Genomic DNA, 16,129 nt, shown 5'->3' with positions numbered 1-16,129 from the left:
GATGATCTTGGTCGGACCATTGCTGATGCACGGAGACGCTGCGAAACTGACAAGGATAGGGAGAATTTGGATCGCATGTTAGAGGATCACAAAAAGTCGTTGTATCCAGGATGCGATAATAGTCTGAAAAAGCTGGGCTGCACACTGGATTTGCTAAAATGGAAGGCACAGGAAGGTGTAGGTGACTCATCATTTGAAAATTTGCTGAAAATGTTGAAGAATATGTTTCCGAAGAATAACGAGTTGCCCGCCAGTACGTACGAAGCAAAGAAGGTTGTCTGCCCTCTAGGTTTAGAGGTTCTGAAGATACATGCATGCATTAACGACTGCATCCTCTACCGCGGTGAATACGAGAATTTGAATGAATGCCCTGTATGCATTGCATTGTGTTATAAGATCAGAGGCGATGACCCTGTGACGATGTTGAGGGCGAGAAACCCAGGAAGAGGGTTCCCGCCAAGGTGATGTGGTATGCTCCTATAATACCACGGTTGAAACGTCTGTTCATGAACAAAAAGCATGCCAAGTCGTTGCGATGGCACAAAGAGGACCGTAAGTCCGACAGGGAGTTGAGACACCCCGCTGATGGAACGCAATGGAGAAAGATCGACAGAGTGTTCGAAGATTTTGCAGCTGACGCAAGGAACATAAGATTTGGTCTAAGTACTGATGGATGAATCCTTTTGGCGAGCAGAGCTCCAGCCATAGCACCTGGCCCGTGACTCTATGCATCTACAACCTTCCTCCTTGGTTGTGCATGAAGCGGAAGTTCATTATGATGCCAGTGCTCATCCAAGGTCCAAAGCAACCCGGGAACGACATCGATGTGTACCTAAGGCCATTAGTTGATGAACTTTTACAGTTGTGGGCCAGACCTGGTGTACGTGTCTGGGATGAGCACAAAGGAGAGGAATTTGACCTACAAGCGTTGCTTTTTGTAACCATCAACGATTGGCCTGCTCTCAGTAACCTTTCGGGACAGACAAATAAGGGATACAATGCATGCACGCACTGCTTACATGAGACTGAAAGTGTACGTTTGGTTAATTCTAAGAAGAACGTGTACCTGGGTCATCGTCGATTTCTTCCCCGAAATCATAACGTAAGAAAGAAAGGCAAGCATTTCAACGGCAAGGCAGATCACCGGACGAAGCCTGCGGAACGTACTGGTGCTGAGATATTTGATATGGTCAAGGATTTGAAAGTCATCTTTGGAAAGGGTCCTGGCGGACAATCAGTTCCGCGGGGAGTTGACGGGCACGCACCCATGTGGAAGAAGAAATCTATATTTTGGGAGCTAGAATATTGGAAAGTCCTAGATGTCCGCTCTGCAATCGACGTGATGCATGTTACGAAGAATATTTGCGTGAACCTGCTAAGCTTCTTGGGCGTGTATGGGAAGACAAATGATACAAAGGAAGCACGGCAGGACCAGCAACTTTTGAAAGACCCAGATGACCGGCATCCAGAATGGTTTCAAGGTCGTGCCAGCTACGCTCTTACCAAAGAAGAGAAGGTCATTTTTTTTGAATGCCTGAGCAGTATGAAGGTCCCGTCTGGCTTCTCGTCGAATATAAAGGGAATAATAAACATGGCGGAGAAAAAGTTCCAAAACCTGAAGTCTCACGACTGCCACGTGATTATGACGCAATTGCTTCCGATTGCTTTGAGGGGGCTCCTACCGGAAAATGTTCGAGTAGCCATTGTGAAGCTATGTGCATTCCTCAATGCAATCTCTCAGAAGGTAATCAATCCAGAAGATCTACCACGGTTACAGAACGATGTGGTCCAATGCCTTGTCAGTTTCGAGTTGGTGTTCCCACCATCCTTCTTCGATATTATGACGCACCTCCTGCTCCACCTAGTCGAAGAGATTTCCATTCTCGGTCCTGTATTTCTACACAATATGTTCCCCTTTGAGAGGTTCATGGGAGTATTAAAGAAATATGTTCGTAACCGTGCTAGGCCAGAAGGAAGCATCGTCAAGGGCTATGGAAATGAGGAGGTAATTGAGTTCTGTATTGACTATGTTCCTGACCTTAAGCCGATTGGTATTCCTCAATCGCGGCACGAGGGGAGACTAAGTGGAAAAGGCAAGATCGGAAGGAAATCCATGATATGTATGGACGGTCATTCTATGACTGAAGCACACCACACAGTTCTGCAAAATTCCAGCTTTGTGGCTCCGTACTTCGAGCAACACAAGAATATTTTACGCTCGGACAACCCGGGGAAGCCTGAATCCTGGATTAGAAAGGCCCACATGGAGACTTTCGGCAGTTGGTTGCGAAAACTTTTAATGAATGACAATGATGTTGGAGATCAGCTGTACATGTTGGCCAAGAAACCATCTTCGACTATAACGATTTTCCAAGGGTACGAGATAAATGGGAATACATTTTACACCATCGCCCAAGATAAAAAGAGCACCAACCAAAACAGTGGTGTCCGCTTTGATGCAGCAACCGAGAATGGGCGAAAGGTCACATATTATGGTTACATAGAGGAGATATGGGAACTTGACTATGGACCCTCCTTTAAGGTCCCTTTGTTCCGGTGCAAATGGTTCAAGCTAACAGGAGGTGGGGTAAAGGTGGACGAGCAATACGGAATGACAATGGTGGATTTCAACAATCTTGGTTACCTTGACGAACCATTCGTCCTTGCCAAAGATGTCGCTCAGGTTTTTTATTTGAAGGACATGAGTAGCAAACCGAGGAAACGGAAAGATAAGAAAACAATCAGTACATCATGCGATGATCCAAAGCGCCACATTGTTCTTTCAGGGAAAAGAAACATCGTGGGAGTGGAGGACAAGACAGACATGTCAGAAGATTATAATATGTTTGGTGAAATTCCGCCCTTTAAAGTGAACACTGACCCAAGCATTAAGTTAAATGATGAGGATGCTCCATGGATACGGCACAATCGTAAGCAAGCAGGGACACAAGGGAAGAATTGATGTGTAATAATTTATTGTACCAAACTTTGTATTTGGTCGATGAACTGAATGATGTATCAAACCTTTTGTCAAACCTTCAAGGGATCGATGAACTGAATTTTTTGATATATTATTTGTATTTTTAAGATTTTAAAATGAATTAGTTTTATTTTTCTGATTTTTTTGATATATAATTGTATTTTTAAGATTTTAAAATGAATTAGTTTTATTTTTCTGATTTTTTTGATATATTATTTGTATTTTTAAGATTTTAAAATGAATTAGTTATATTTTTCTGATTTTTTGATATATAATTGTATTTTTAAGATTTTAAAATGAATTAGTTTTATTTTTCTGATTTTTTGATATATTATTTGTATTTTTAAGATTTTAAAATGAATTAGTTTTATTTTTCTGATTTTTTGATATATTAATTGTATTTTTAAGATTTTAAAATGAAGTAGTTTTATTTTTCTAATTTTTTGATATATTATTTGTATTTTTAAGATTTTAAAATGAATTAGTTTTATTTTTCTGATTTTTTTGATATATAATTGTATTTTTAAGATTTTAAAATGAATTAGTTTTATTTTTCTGATTTTTTTGATATATTATTTGTATTTTCAAGATTTTAAAATGAATTAGTTTTATTTTTCTGATTTTTTTGATATATAATTGTATTTTTAAGATTTTAAAATGAATTAGTTTTATTTTTCTGATTTTTTTGATATATAATTGTATTTTTAAGATTTTAAAATGAATTAGTTTTATTTTTCTGATTTTTTTGATATATAATTGTATTTTTAAGATTTTAAAATGAATTAGTTTTATTTTATATGAAAAAGGACCTTTAGTCCCGGTTCGGGAGGCGGACCGCGACTAAAGGGTACCCTTTAGTCGCGGTTGTTGTCCCCAACCGCGACTAAAGGCTCTTTCTGCGCGGGAACGAAAGCGGCGCCAAAACCCTTTAGTCCCGGTTGGGGAGGCGGACCGCGACTAAAGGTACCCTTTAGTCGCGGCTGGTGTGGCCAACCGCGACTAAAGGGTACCTTTACTCGCGGTCCGCCTCCCCAACTGGGACTAAAGGTATGTCTATATATACTGCACTTAGTAGTTTCCGCCACTTCCCATTCTCCTCTCTCGACGCCGAAGCCCTGCCCCGACGCCGATCGACGCCGTAGCCCTGCCCCGACGCCGACGCGGACGCCGAAGCCCTGCCCCGACGCCGACGCCGACGCCGAAGCCCTGCGCGCCGCCGCCCCCGTCCCCAGTGAGCGCCGCCGCCGCCCGTGCCCTGCCCTTAGCGCTCCGCCGCCCGTGCCCTGCCCTTAGCGCTCCGCCGCCCGCCGCCCGACGCCCTGCCTCCCGCCGCCCGCTGCCCCTGCCTGCCGTCCTCCGCGCGCCTCCCGCCGCCGGAAAAGGAAGAAGAAGAAAGAAAAAGGAAGAAGAAAGAAAAAGGAAGAAGAAGAAGAAAAAAGGAAAAGAAAACAAAAGAAAAACAGAAGAAAAACAAGAAAAAGGAAGAAAAAAGGAAAAAGGAAGAAAAAAAAGAAAACAAAAGAAAAAGGAAGAAGAAAGAAAAAAGAAAACAAAAGAAAACAGAAGAAAAACAAACAGAAGAAAAAAACAGAAGAAAAAAGGAAAAAGGAAGAAGAAGAAAGAAAAAGGAAGAAGAAGAAGAAAAAAAGAAGAAGAAAACAAAAGAAAAACAAGAAAAGGAAGAAAAAAGGAAAAAGGAAGAAAAAAAGAAAACAAAAGAAAAAGGAAGAAGAAAGAAAAAAGAAAACAAAAGAAAACAGAAGAAAAACAAACAGAAGAAAAAAACAGAAGAAAAAAAAGAAGAAAAAAGGAAAAAGGAAAAAAGGAAGAAAAAAACAGAAGAAAAACAAAAGAAAACAGAAGAAAAAGGAAGAAGAAAAAAAGAAGAAAGAAAAAGGAAGAAGAAAAAAATGAAAACCAAATGAAAACCAAAAGAAAGAAGAAAGAAAAAGGAAGAAGAAAAAAAGAAGAAGAAAGGAAGAAGAAGAAAGAAAGAAGAAAGAAAAAGGAAGAAGAAGAAAGAAAGAAGAAAGAAATCAAATGAAAAAAGAAGAAAAGAAAGAAGAAAGAAAGAAGAAAGAAAAAGGAAGAAGAAAAAAGGAAGAAGAAAGAAAAAGGAAGAAGAAAAAAAAAAGAAAAGAAAACAAAAGAAACCAAATGAAAACCAAAAAGAAAGAAGAAAGAAAACCAAATGAAAACCAAGAGAAAGAAGAAAAAAAAAGGGAGAAGAAAAAAAGAAAGAAGAAAGAAAGAAGAAAAAAAGGAAGAAGAAAAAAAGAAAGAAGAAAGAAAGAAGAAAGAAAAAGGAAGAAGAAAAAAAGAAGAAAGAAAAAGGAAGAAGAAGAAAATGAGAACCAAAAGAAAGAAGAAAGAAAAAGGAAGAAGAAAAAAAGAAGAAGAAAGGAAGAAGAAAGGAAGAAGAAGAAAGAAAGAAGAAAGAAAAAGGAAGAAAGAAGAAAGAGGAAGAAGAAAGGAAGAAGAAGAAAAAAAGAAGAAAAAAGGAAGAAGAAAGAAACCAAATGAAAACCAAAAAGAAAAACAAAGAAAACAAAACAAAATACTTGGCAGTGCTCAATAATCTTATTTTTTAATTCCTCCTCCTCTATGTCCCCTTAATCTTATTTTTTAATTCCTTTATACTTAAAATTTTTTACTACATGCAGGAGTGACATATGGCGGACGATAGAGCCGAGCCGCTTAGGGATCCGGAGGCTGAACGTTATTTAATGGGCATCATCAACAACGAGATTCCTTATGTGCCGGGCTCAGAATATGAGCAAGAAAAGGATGTAGTCTTTTCTTTTCTGAACCTTGACGGTGGAACAGAGATTGTCGATGATCAAGAAGGTGAAGGAACGGACATTGTCGACGGAGGTCAACCGTCAACAAACGACGATCTCGAATTGCAAGTAGCAACCACCTCTGGCGAGGTATATATATACATTGAGCCTCTCGTGATACAAACTTACTGAAATGTGACTCTCTTTCTTTTTTTAGCCCTCCGGATCGAGTACGACAAAGCGTGGCAAATCCAAGGCGATGAAAATAGGAGAAACATATGCCATTGAGTTTGTCAGTGAAACCGGCAAGCCCCTACAGCACACCTCAAAGTTTATCAACCAATGCGGAGTCGTTGTTAGAGAAAACGTCCCGATCACCGTCCAGGAATGGAAGGAGCCAAAGAAGGCACGTCTTGGTTTCAGTTTTGTCGACAAGAGAACGAAAAAGGATTGCTGGAGAAAGCTTATGGAACATTTCATTCTACCTCCGGAATACAACAAAGTCGATGAATTCGGTAACGAGGTTCCGGGTGGACGTCAGAGGAGGAGGCTAGTTAAAGAGTTCGCTCTTCAGAAGATGGGCGAAGCATTCCGGAACTTCAAGAAAAATTTAACCCGTGACTATGTCAACAAGGGCAAGACTCCGGATTTCAATGGACAACATGAGAAACTGAAAGATGATTGGCCAGAATTTGTGAGGCAAAAGCAATCGGAGCATTTCAAGGAAATATCGAAAAAAATAAGGATAATGCGAGTAAGAAAAAGTTCCATCATATGATGGGGCCAGGAGGATACCGCCTTTCGGAGCCTAGGTGGCAGAAGATGGAGGAGGACCTGAGGGTGCGAGGAATCCCTCTAGGTACAGAGGGATGGGACCCAAGGGCCAAAAGCTGGTGGTATGGGCATGGGGGATCACTAGACCCGGAGACAGGGGTGTGTGTTCACCGGCAGAGACAGTTTGCTCCCACCCAAGCCCTTATTGACGCAATGACCCAAGCTCAAGAGGGCTTGATCAAGTTCAACAGAGAGAAAGACGCACTGACAACAGCCCTCGGGAATGATGAACACGGAGGACGTGTACGAGGCAAAGGCAAAGTTCCGTGGAAAGTAGGGTTTTCCCAGGACAATGACTCGTACTGTTACAGAAGCCGTAAGAGAAAGACGGACCGGGATGCAGATCTTATGACGAAGTTTGCATCGGAACTCCATGAGTTGAAGCAGACCGTGCATGAACTAGTAAAAGAAAAATCGGCTGCAGGGCCGCATGAAGATCATGAAGCGGATCGCGGAAGCCAGCAGCGGAGAAGCAGCATGGCTTCCACGGATGCCCCGCCTGGTGCTAGTGCACCGATGATCGAGATTCGTGCACCGGAGCCTCACTACCCCGTGGATGATGTAAAGGAGATGAAAGAATGTGATCTGCATTATCCCGTGGGGAACGTTTCCACGAAGGTAGCTAGCGGCAGTGCTTTACCCTGTACACCTGGAGCACTCCACCACAACAACCCCATTGCATATGGCTATGCTCGTGTCACGGTGGAAGACATAGTCCAAGGGTTTGAGGACCTGGAGATTGACAAACCTACACCCGAAGGGGAGAGAAGACTTGGAGATGTCAAGCGCCAGTTCATTCTATGGAAAAAGAAGTACATAGTGTTTCCAGGCGAGGCGCCAAGGCTAGCAAGTCCACCCCCCTCCGATGGTGGTGGTGGTGGTGGTGGCGGTGGTGGCGGTCGTGGTGGTTCACCTACACCTCCTTCACGCCATTCGACGCCGTCCCCCGATCCACAACCTCCGGCGGGTACGACGCCCCCCAATCCTCCTCCGGCGGGTACGACGCCCCCCAATCCACCTCCGGCGAAGAAGCAGAAGCAGGCGGACAGCAAGGAAACCCGCTCCTGGACTATTAACCCGGACCCTTACGTACCTAAGACCACAAGGGTACCGGAGCCATCACTGAAGCCTCTCCTCCCAAGGCCTTGGGAACTTAGTGAAGCTGAAACCAAATTGGCCGCGTCTGCTGATTATGAGAAATGGAAGGCGGATATGAAGGCGATAAAAGAGCCTGAGCCCAAGCAAGTATTCACTGAGAAGCAAAAGAAGTGGGCTAAGGATTTTTTGACGACACCGTCCCAAGCCGAGCTGAATATGCCTGACGACTATGGACATGAACTTCGTAGGCAAGCAAAAATATTGAAGGAGGAGAAAGAAGAAAGTAAAAAAGCGGGAAACAAGTTGACCAGCTCGGGATGCAGAAGAAACAATCGACCCCCCCGCTCATAGTGAAAGCCGGTCCGGAAGAGGACCCCGAGATCATAGCAGCTGCGGCAGCACTTTGATTGACTGTAGCGAGTGCCATGAAACAAGCGTCCGAGATGGGTTTGACTCTTCGTGCCTTCTTAGGCCTTGAGGATGCGCCAGTATGTGAGATAGCATTACAATATGTGCGGAATGGGCCTCTCGTCGAGCCTGCACGGGAAAAGAGTCTACCACCACAAATGCGAAATCTGCTACGTTGGTACAAGCAATTCATAACATGGGCCGACAAAGAATATGTTTATGCGGATGTTACAGATGAGCATCACACCAAACGGTACTCTGTATAAGTTCATATGAGTGAATTGTTCCAGCTGTTCAATCTGCGCGACCTCGACAAATCTATGCTGAGTTGCTACGTTCTGTAAGTGATTTATTTCTACCTCATCTCGTTCTTCATTGCCTGCACTATATATATATGGTCCTAACTATATTGTTGCGTACGCTATTATGCAGATTGAAGATTTGGGAATGCAAAATAAGAAACATCCATGATGTTGGGTTCATTGACCCACATATCGTTAATGGACATGTGTTACAACATCACCCCGAAGACGTGGAGAAAGACTTGTACAAGTTTCTTAGAAAGCATCAACTCAAAAGTCATATTCTATTTCCTTACCATTTTGGGTGAGTGTTTCTCTCTTGTGCCCATTCTCTTTTGTTTACTCCATGCATGGTATGTCTAATCGATGAGTTATGCATGACTGTGCATGTAACGTGTCCGCAGGTTCCACTGGATTCTGCTAAATATTGAACTTCACACCTCCAGAGTTCTAATCATGGACTCTATGGATTCGGATCCAAAGCGTTGGGCCGACATGAGAAAAATGCTGCAAAAGTAATTATTTTCAATCATTTGAGCTCTATATCGATCGGTCTCTTTCGTTCATTTCCTAATATCAAGTAACTAATAACTCCCTTGTTCATTTAATTTTCTTTGCCCTGTAGGGTTTGGAGACGGTTCTCAGAAGAAATTGTCGGTGAATTCAAACATGAGCTAGATTTCAGAAGGTTAGTTAATGTGGATAAGCAGCCACCGGGGACCAATCTATGTGGATACTATGTTTGTGAGAACATCCGGAGACACACCTCTGAGCGGAAGGCATCGGATAGCGTGCGGAACGCGACGGATAACTTGCGGAGGAGGCTTAGTCCAGAAGCTCGCTTCCGACCAATTCAAGAAGAATTAGCAGGATTTTTCATGAGGGAAGTCATCAATCCTAAAGGAGAACACTATACCGAGGACGAAGAAATTTATATGCATACCCGAGATTGAAACTTTTTCGAAGTTGTATATGGTCATCCATCCTAATTGTGTATGGAAACTTGTTCGAAGTTGTATATGGTCACCCGAGATTGAATATATATTATATATTCCTCTTGAATTCTTCTTGTCTGAAATTCATATGCATGTATATAGTAGCGTAGAATATGTGTACTGAAACTTCATCAAAATTAAAATAAAACACAAAATAAAATATAAAAGAAATAAAACACTACAAATTAAAAAGAAACCAGGTTTAGGGAAATTACAAATTTAGGTGTTCCATATATTGTGTTAGCTAGCTAATTAATAGAGAGAAGTGTCCTCTCTTATCTCCGTGCTTGGTCGACGCTACGTACTATATACGTATGGAGAGGACTAGACACGCTAGATAGTAATCAAATGAAGGAAACAGAAGATCGTCATGAACATATGCATACAGAGAGAAGTGATATCGACCACCTCTCCTTCTCCGAGAGATTGGTCGAACAACAAGTTCTCGTATATCTATCCGACACTACCGGCTACATATATACAATAATTATCTCTTACAATACAATCTCCTTATTAAATTGTAAGAACACAGGGTCCACATAGTATTCTCCATTTTCAGCGATCACGTGGTCAAGGAAGAATGCCGCCAATTCCTCTTAAATTGCTCGCATACGATCTGGTGCTAGGAGTTCATCCCGCTTCCGAAACATCTAATTTGAAGGGGGTCAATACATATATATATGAATAAATGAAACTCAACACAAATGATGGTAATAAAATAAAATTGTGAATATTATTGCTTACGCACTTCATATTGTTCGTCAGAGTAGCCCCGCTCACAGGTCGTGTAGCGGATGGACTCGCAAACATAGTATCCACAGTAATTATTCCCGGGTTCCTGCCACAACCACTTTACAAGAAATAGAGGTCAATCAAACTGATAAGCAAGCATGCTAAATGGTATTGATGAAACTAGCGCTTGAATTACTAGGAGATGCGCGGAACATGCTACTATAGTACTTACTTTCGGGTGTTTAAATTGTAGCTTCTTCGGCAGTCCCGGAGCTTTTGTGGTGAATTTTCTCCAAACCCTGCCAGACAAAGAAAACAATTACTTGATATCAGGAAATGAACAAAGCTACTGATATGGTGGATAATGATCGATTTAACTTACTTCTCGAGCATTTGGGTCATGTTCGCATAGTCCTGGGGATCTTTTCGTCTCGAGTCTAAGACGGTTACTACTCCCTGCTCAAGCTTAATCTCTAGGAGAATATAGTGGAAGCTGCGCATGCATGCATAAGTCATCAATTACATTACCATAACCTGGACTAATAAGGAAAACCGAATATGCACAAGACAGTAACACTCACTTGAAGTTGTAAGGAAAGAGTATTATATCTTTGTTTCGATTTAATACCAACGATCGTAGCAAGTTGGCCTCGGCTTCTTTGGCATGTTTTTCAACCGTATATGCATCTATGAGATTTGTGTTAATGAACCCAATATCACCGATTTGTCTTTTCTTCAATTCGGCGATCTTCAATCTGCATAATATAGTGAGGATAATTATAAATACATGCAATGAAAGAGCTGACCTATATAGAGAGACTTAATGACAGAAGTAGTACTACTTACAGACAGTAGCAAGTGATTGTTGTTTTATCGAGGGCCTTTTGATTGTAAAACTGGAAGAAATCCTCAAATGGAACATTCAGCAGTTCAATTCCAACGAGGTCATGCTCCAGTTTAACTCTCAGCGTCAAAGTATTCATCCCATCAGACTCTCTGCAGGTTTTCATGTACCAATCATGTAATCTTCGCATCATCGTTGTTAGAGATCTTTCATCTTTGACGAGAGGCTTCCCGTAATGGTATTTGTGTTCGTCCACCTCCATGATTTCATAATGTACATCGTCGGGCAGGTAATCTCCAAGATTGCTATAACCGGCCACCATCCTCGGATCATTAGCGACGATGTCTTTTGACACCTTGAGCGGGGGGCACGATTGGTTCGCTTGTTCGCCGAGCTGGGCAATTTTTTTCCCAGCTCGTCGTTCTTTTAACCTTTGATCACTGACATTACTTCCCGACCGCTCCGCTTCAGCATATGTCTTTGCAAGAATGCGCTCATAGTTGCCTCTCGGCGGAGACTTTGGTGGTTTTGTCAGGGCAGCCAGAGTGCGCTTTGCTTTCACCAGATCTACCTTCTCCTCCGGAGGTGAATGTTTATTTGCTTTCACCCCTTCAAAGAAGTTTGTCACTTCGGCTCGCACGATCTTCCTGGTTTCCTCCTCGGTCCTTTCGTATGGTAACTTCTCTGGAGTCTTCAGAGAAGGACCGAATCTGTATTGCCTCCCGCCTCTGGCAGCTGTACTGCTAGACGCCGGCAGAGCAGACGGAGCGGCTGCGGCTGTCTTCTTTCCTTGCTTACGAGGCAGAGGAGAAGGACTACGACGCGCCAGAGCAGCCGGAGCGGCGGTGGGTCTCTTCCACCCTATCTGACGAGGCGGAGAAGGAGGAGGCTGGCTGCTCTGGCGCGCCGGCGCAGGCGGAGAAGGAGGCGGAGTGCCGCCACGCGCCGGAGAAGGAGGCTGAGTGCCCTGATCACTCGCCGGAGGAGGAGGCGGCGGAGGAGGCGGAGTGCCGCCACGCGCAGGAGAAGGAGGCTGAGTGCCCTGATCACCCGCCGAAGGAGGAGGCGGAGTGCCCTTACTCGCCGGAGCCGTCCAGTTCGGAAGGTTGATGAGCTCCTTCCGCCATAGGCACGGAGTCTTCAGAGCTAAACCAGCCGAGTCTCCCCTTCACCGGTAGGGTGGTCAAGCTGGAGGTCCTCAAATCCCTCCGTTATTTCATCCACCATCACCCTAGCATATCCTTCTGGAATCGGCCGGCAGTGGTAGGTTGCGCCGGGTTCAGGAGGTAAAACAGAGCCAACAGCCGCCTTGACTTTGAAGTTCTGCCATTGCGCCATAAGGTGGCAATGTTGAGACTCCGTGATAGCATCCACGGGGTAGCTAGCAGGAGCCGTCAAGACATGCTCCAGCTGAAGCAGCTCGGTGGAAGCCACGTTGCTTCTCCGCTGAGATGGCGGGGTAGCTTCGGGGGTAGTTTCGGCATGTCGATTGCCGTCTCGTTCCTCTAGCGCTTGAACCCTTTCGTGCAGCTTCTGAATTTGGGTCTGCTCCATTTTTTTCCTCCTCTCCTGGCTTTTGTAACCACCTGCGTCCGGAAAACCAGCCTTCCACGGAACGGAGCCTGGCATGCCTCGTGTCCGTCCAGGGTGCTCAGGATTCCCGAGGGCCATTGTGAGCTCGTCGTTCTCTCTGTCTGGAACGAACGTCCCTTCCTGCGCTGCATCGATATATTGCTGAATCTTCTTGACTGGTATTCTCAAAAGCTCGTTCGTCCAAACGCACCTCCCTGATACAGGGTCCAAGGTTCCGCCAGCCCCGAAGAACCAAGTCCGGCAACAGTCTGTCCAGTTCATTGTCTGTGGTTCGATCCCTTTTTCAAGTAGATCATTCTCAGCCTTGGCCCACTTAGGCCGGGCTTTGAGGTAGCCACCTGACCCCGTGCGATGGTGAAGCTTCTTCTTCGCAGCATTCTTCTTGTTTGTCGCTGACATCTTCTTACTCTTTTCCGATGTCTTGTGGGCCAAAAATGCGGGCCAGTGATCTCTGATCTTCTCATACCGGCCGATGAATTCTGGTGTCTCTTCTTTGTCGACAAACGTTTTCAGCTCATTCTTCCACCTCCTGAATAGGTCTGCCATCTTCTTAAGAGCATGAGACTTGATTAATTGCTCTTTCACCTCCTGAATAGGTCTGCCATCTTCTTAAGAGCATGAGACTTGATTAATTGCTCTTTAACTGGCTTCTCTGGATCCTCCTCTGGCGGTAGGGTGAAATTTGCCTTCAGCTCAGTCCAAAGATCATCTTTCTGCATATCATTGACATAAGACACCTCAGGGTCTTCCTTCTTAGGCTTATACCATTGCTGGATGCTGATCGGGATCTTGTCCCTAACTAGAACCCCGCACTGAGGAGCAAATGCATCCTTTGTCCGGATGGGTTCAATCGGTTGGCCGTCGCGCGCAATTGCTGTGATCTCAAACCTTTCATCCGAGCGCAATTTTCTCTTCGGGCCTCGTCTCTTTACCGCAGTTGTGCTCGATCCGGAGGGCTAGAAAAAAGAAGAAAGACGAGTGTTAATTAATGTGTACATACCAAAACAATGAATGCATCAATTAGCTAGTCAGCACAGGCTTAACTAATATATTACCTGGCCGGACTCTGTTCGGTCACCAGAGCCGTCACCACGGGCTCCTTCTTGCACCAGCATTGGGTCACCGGAGCCATCATAATCATGTCTTTCCTCCTCCACTCTTCGATCACCATAGCCTGCTTCTTCACCCTGTTCTTCCAGACCATCATTGTCGTTAAGATACGACAAGATATCACCTCCGGCTAAGATTATGTCCCCCAACACCTCTTCTGCTTGCTCGTCTCGTCCGTGCTCCATTGTTTCTGCAAATATTACAACATGGCAATTATTACACAAACATAACAGCAGGTGGTTAGTGCAAACGTAGACCTAGCTTATTCCGGGTTTGGGGTGGCCTCGGCAACGCTTCAAGGGTAGGGGCGCGACGGGAGGGGGTAGGAGACCGACATCGTTTTTTCTAGGGTTTGGGTGTCCTCGAGAGTTTTGGTCGAGCGAGAGGGCCGGGGGGTGCTCCCGTGGTATAAGTTATCATGGTCGAGAGGGGGTATAAATATCGACCGTCCATCATGTCGAAGTTATCTGGGAGGGAGTTATATATATCGACAATGACGACATACATACAGGAGAAAATAATGTTATCGGGGAGGGGGTATATCGACCCCCCCACGTGTTGAAGTTATCGGGAGGGGGTTATATCGACAACGACGACATACGTACATGGGAAAATAATATTATCGGGGAGGGGGTATATCGACCCCCCCTCGTGTTGAAGTTATCGGGAGAGGGGTATATCGACGACGACAGACCCGATAAAACATAAGAAAACAAAGAAGAAATAAAAAGAGGAGAAGAAGAAAAGGAATAGAAGAGAAGATCGAAGAAAAAAAAGAAGAAAAAAAAAGAGGAGAAGAAGAAAGGAATAGAGGAGAGAAGAAGAAAAAATAGAATTTTTTCTATTTTTTCTTCTTCTCTTCTATTCCTTTCTTCTTCTCCTCTTCTTTTTCTTCTTTTTTCCTCTTCTTATTTATTTCTCCTCTTCTTCCTCTCCTCTTCTTCTCCTTTCTTCCTCTTCTTATTTTCCTTTTTCCTCTCATTCATAAAAAAATGTTCAAATAGAAAATTTCGAAAATAGTAAAGGTTTTGCCTAATGCATTGTTCATATGAATATACAAACATTTGCATATTCTACAATAATTGATATCACCAAAAAAACTATGAACATAAAAAAAATCCTAACTTTTCAAAAAATCTATCTTTTGCATATATACATGAACATATATATACACAGAGAACATATATACATACATATACTCATACATGAACATATCATCATATATATAAAAAAACAAGCATATATATGAAAAAAACAAGCATATATATGAAAAAAGGGCGCCGGCCGGACCAACGTGAGGAGGACCGCGGGGTCAGCGGCGAGGATGGCGACGGGGCAATGGGCGCGCGCTCGGGGTAGGGGGCGACGGCGGCGAAGGGCGGGGCAGGGCGACGGCGACGACGGGGACGGGCCGGGGTGGCGCGCGTCGGGGCAGGGGCGCGGCTAACGCCGAGGGCGCGGGCAACGGCGACGGCGACGACGGGCACGGGCGACGGCGACGGCGGGTGCGGCGGGCGGCGTCGGGGCAGCCTGGCAGCGTCGGGGCGGCGGGCGGCGTCGGGGCAGCCTGGCGGCGTCGGCGTCGTCGGGGCGGCAACTGCTAGGTGAGAGTGAAAATTTCCTAAGTGTGAACTTATATAGCAAAGACTTTAGTCCCGGTTCGTGGCACCAACCGGGACTAAAGGTGGGCATTAGTCCCGATTGGTGCCACCAACCGGGACCAAAGCCCTTATTTCAGCAGCCCAAAGGGCGGGAAGCGGCGGCCTTTGGTCCCGGTTGGTGCCACGAACCGGTACCAATGCACCCCTTTAGTCCCGGTTGGTGGCACCAACCGGGACCAAAGGCCTCTTGCTGCCCGCGTCGCGGCCAAAAGTTTAGTCCCACCTCGCTAGCCGAGGGGCGCCCGCACCAGTTTAAAAGCCCCGGCGCGGCTGCTGTCTCGAACTCCTCTCTATAGCAGGCTTCTGGGCCTAACTTTGGCGCGCTGCCCGTTGAGCCTTCTAGCCCTTCTGGACATGTATTTGCAAACCCGAGGGTTGGAAGGCCCAGCGGGCAGCGCCCCAACAATTTTTTTTGCTGTATTTAGTTTTTTTGTTTTGTTTTTTGCTTTATTTATTTTGTTTTGTTTCTACTTACAACAAAAACTTATTTATTTTATTTTATTTTGTTTCTAATTACTTATTTATTTTACTTTATGATAATTCTTTTTGCTATTAAAGTTTCTATCAAAAAAAGTCTGTATGAAAATTCTTTTTGCTGTATTTAGTTTTTTTGTTTTCTTTTTTACTTTATTTATTTTGTTTTGTTTCTACTTACAACAAAAAACTTATTTATTTTATTTTATTTTGTTTCTAATTACTTGTTTATTTTACTTTATGATAATTCTTTTTGCTATTAAAGTTTCTATCAAAAAAAGTTCTTTATGAAAATTCTTTTTGCTTTTAATGATTTTG

Source organism: Aegilops tauschii, chromosome 3 (assembly GCF_002575655.3).
Source record: "Aegilops tauschii subsp. strangulata cultivar AL8/78 chromosome 3, Aet v6.0, whole genome shotgun sequence".
Classification (NCBI taxonomy): Eukaryota; Viridiplantae; Streptophyta; class Magnoliopsida; order Poales; family Poaceae; genus Aegilops; species Aegilops tauschii.
This window is presented reverse-complemented; position numbering follows the sequence as displayed.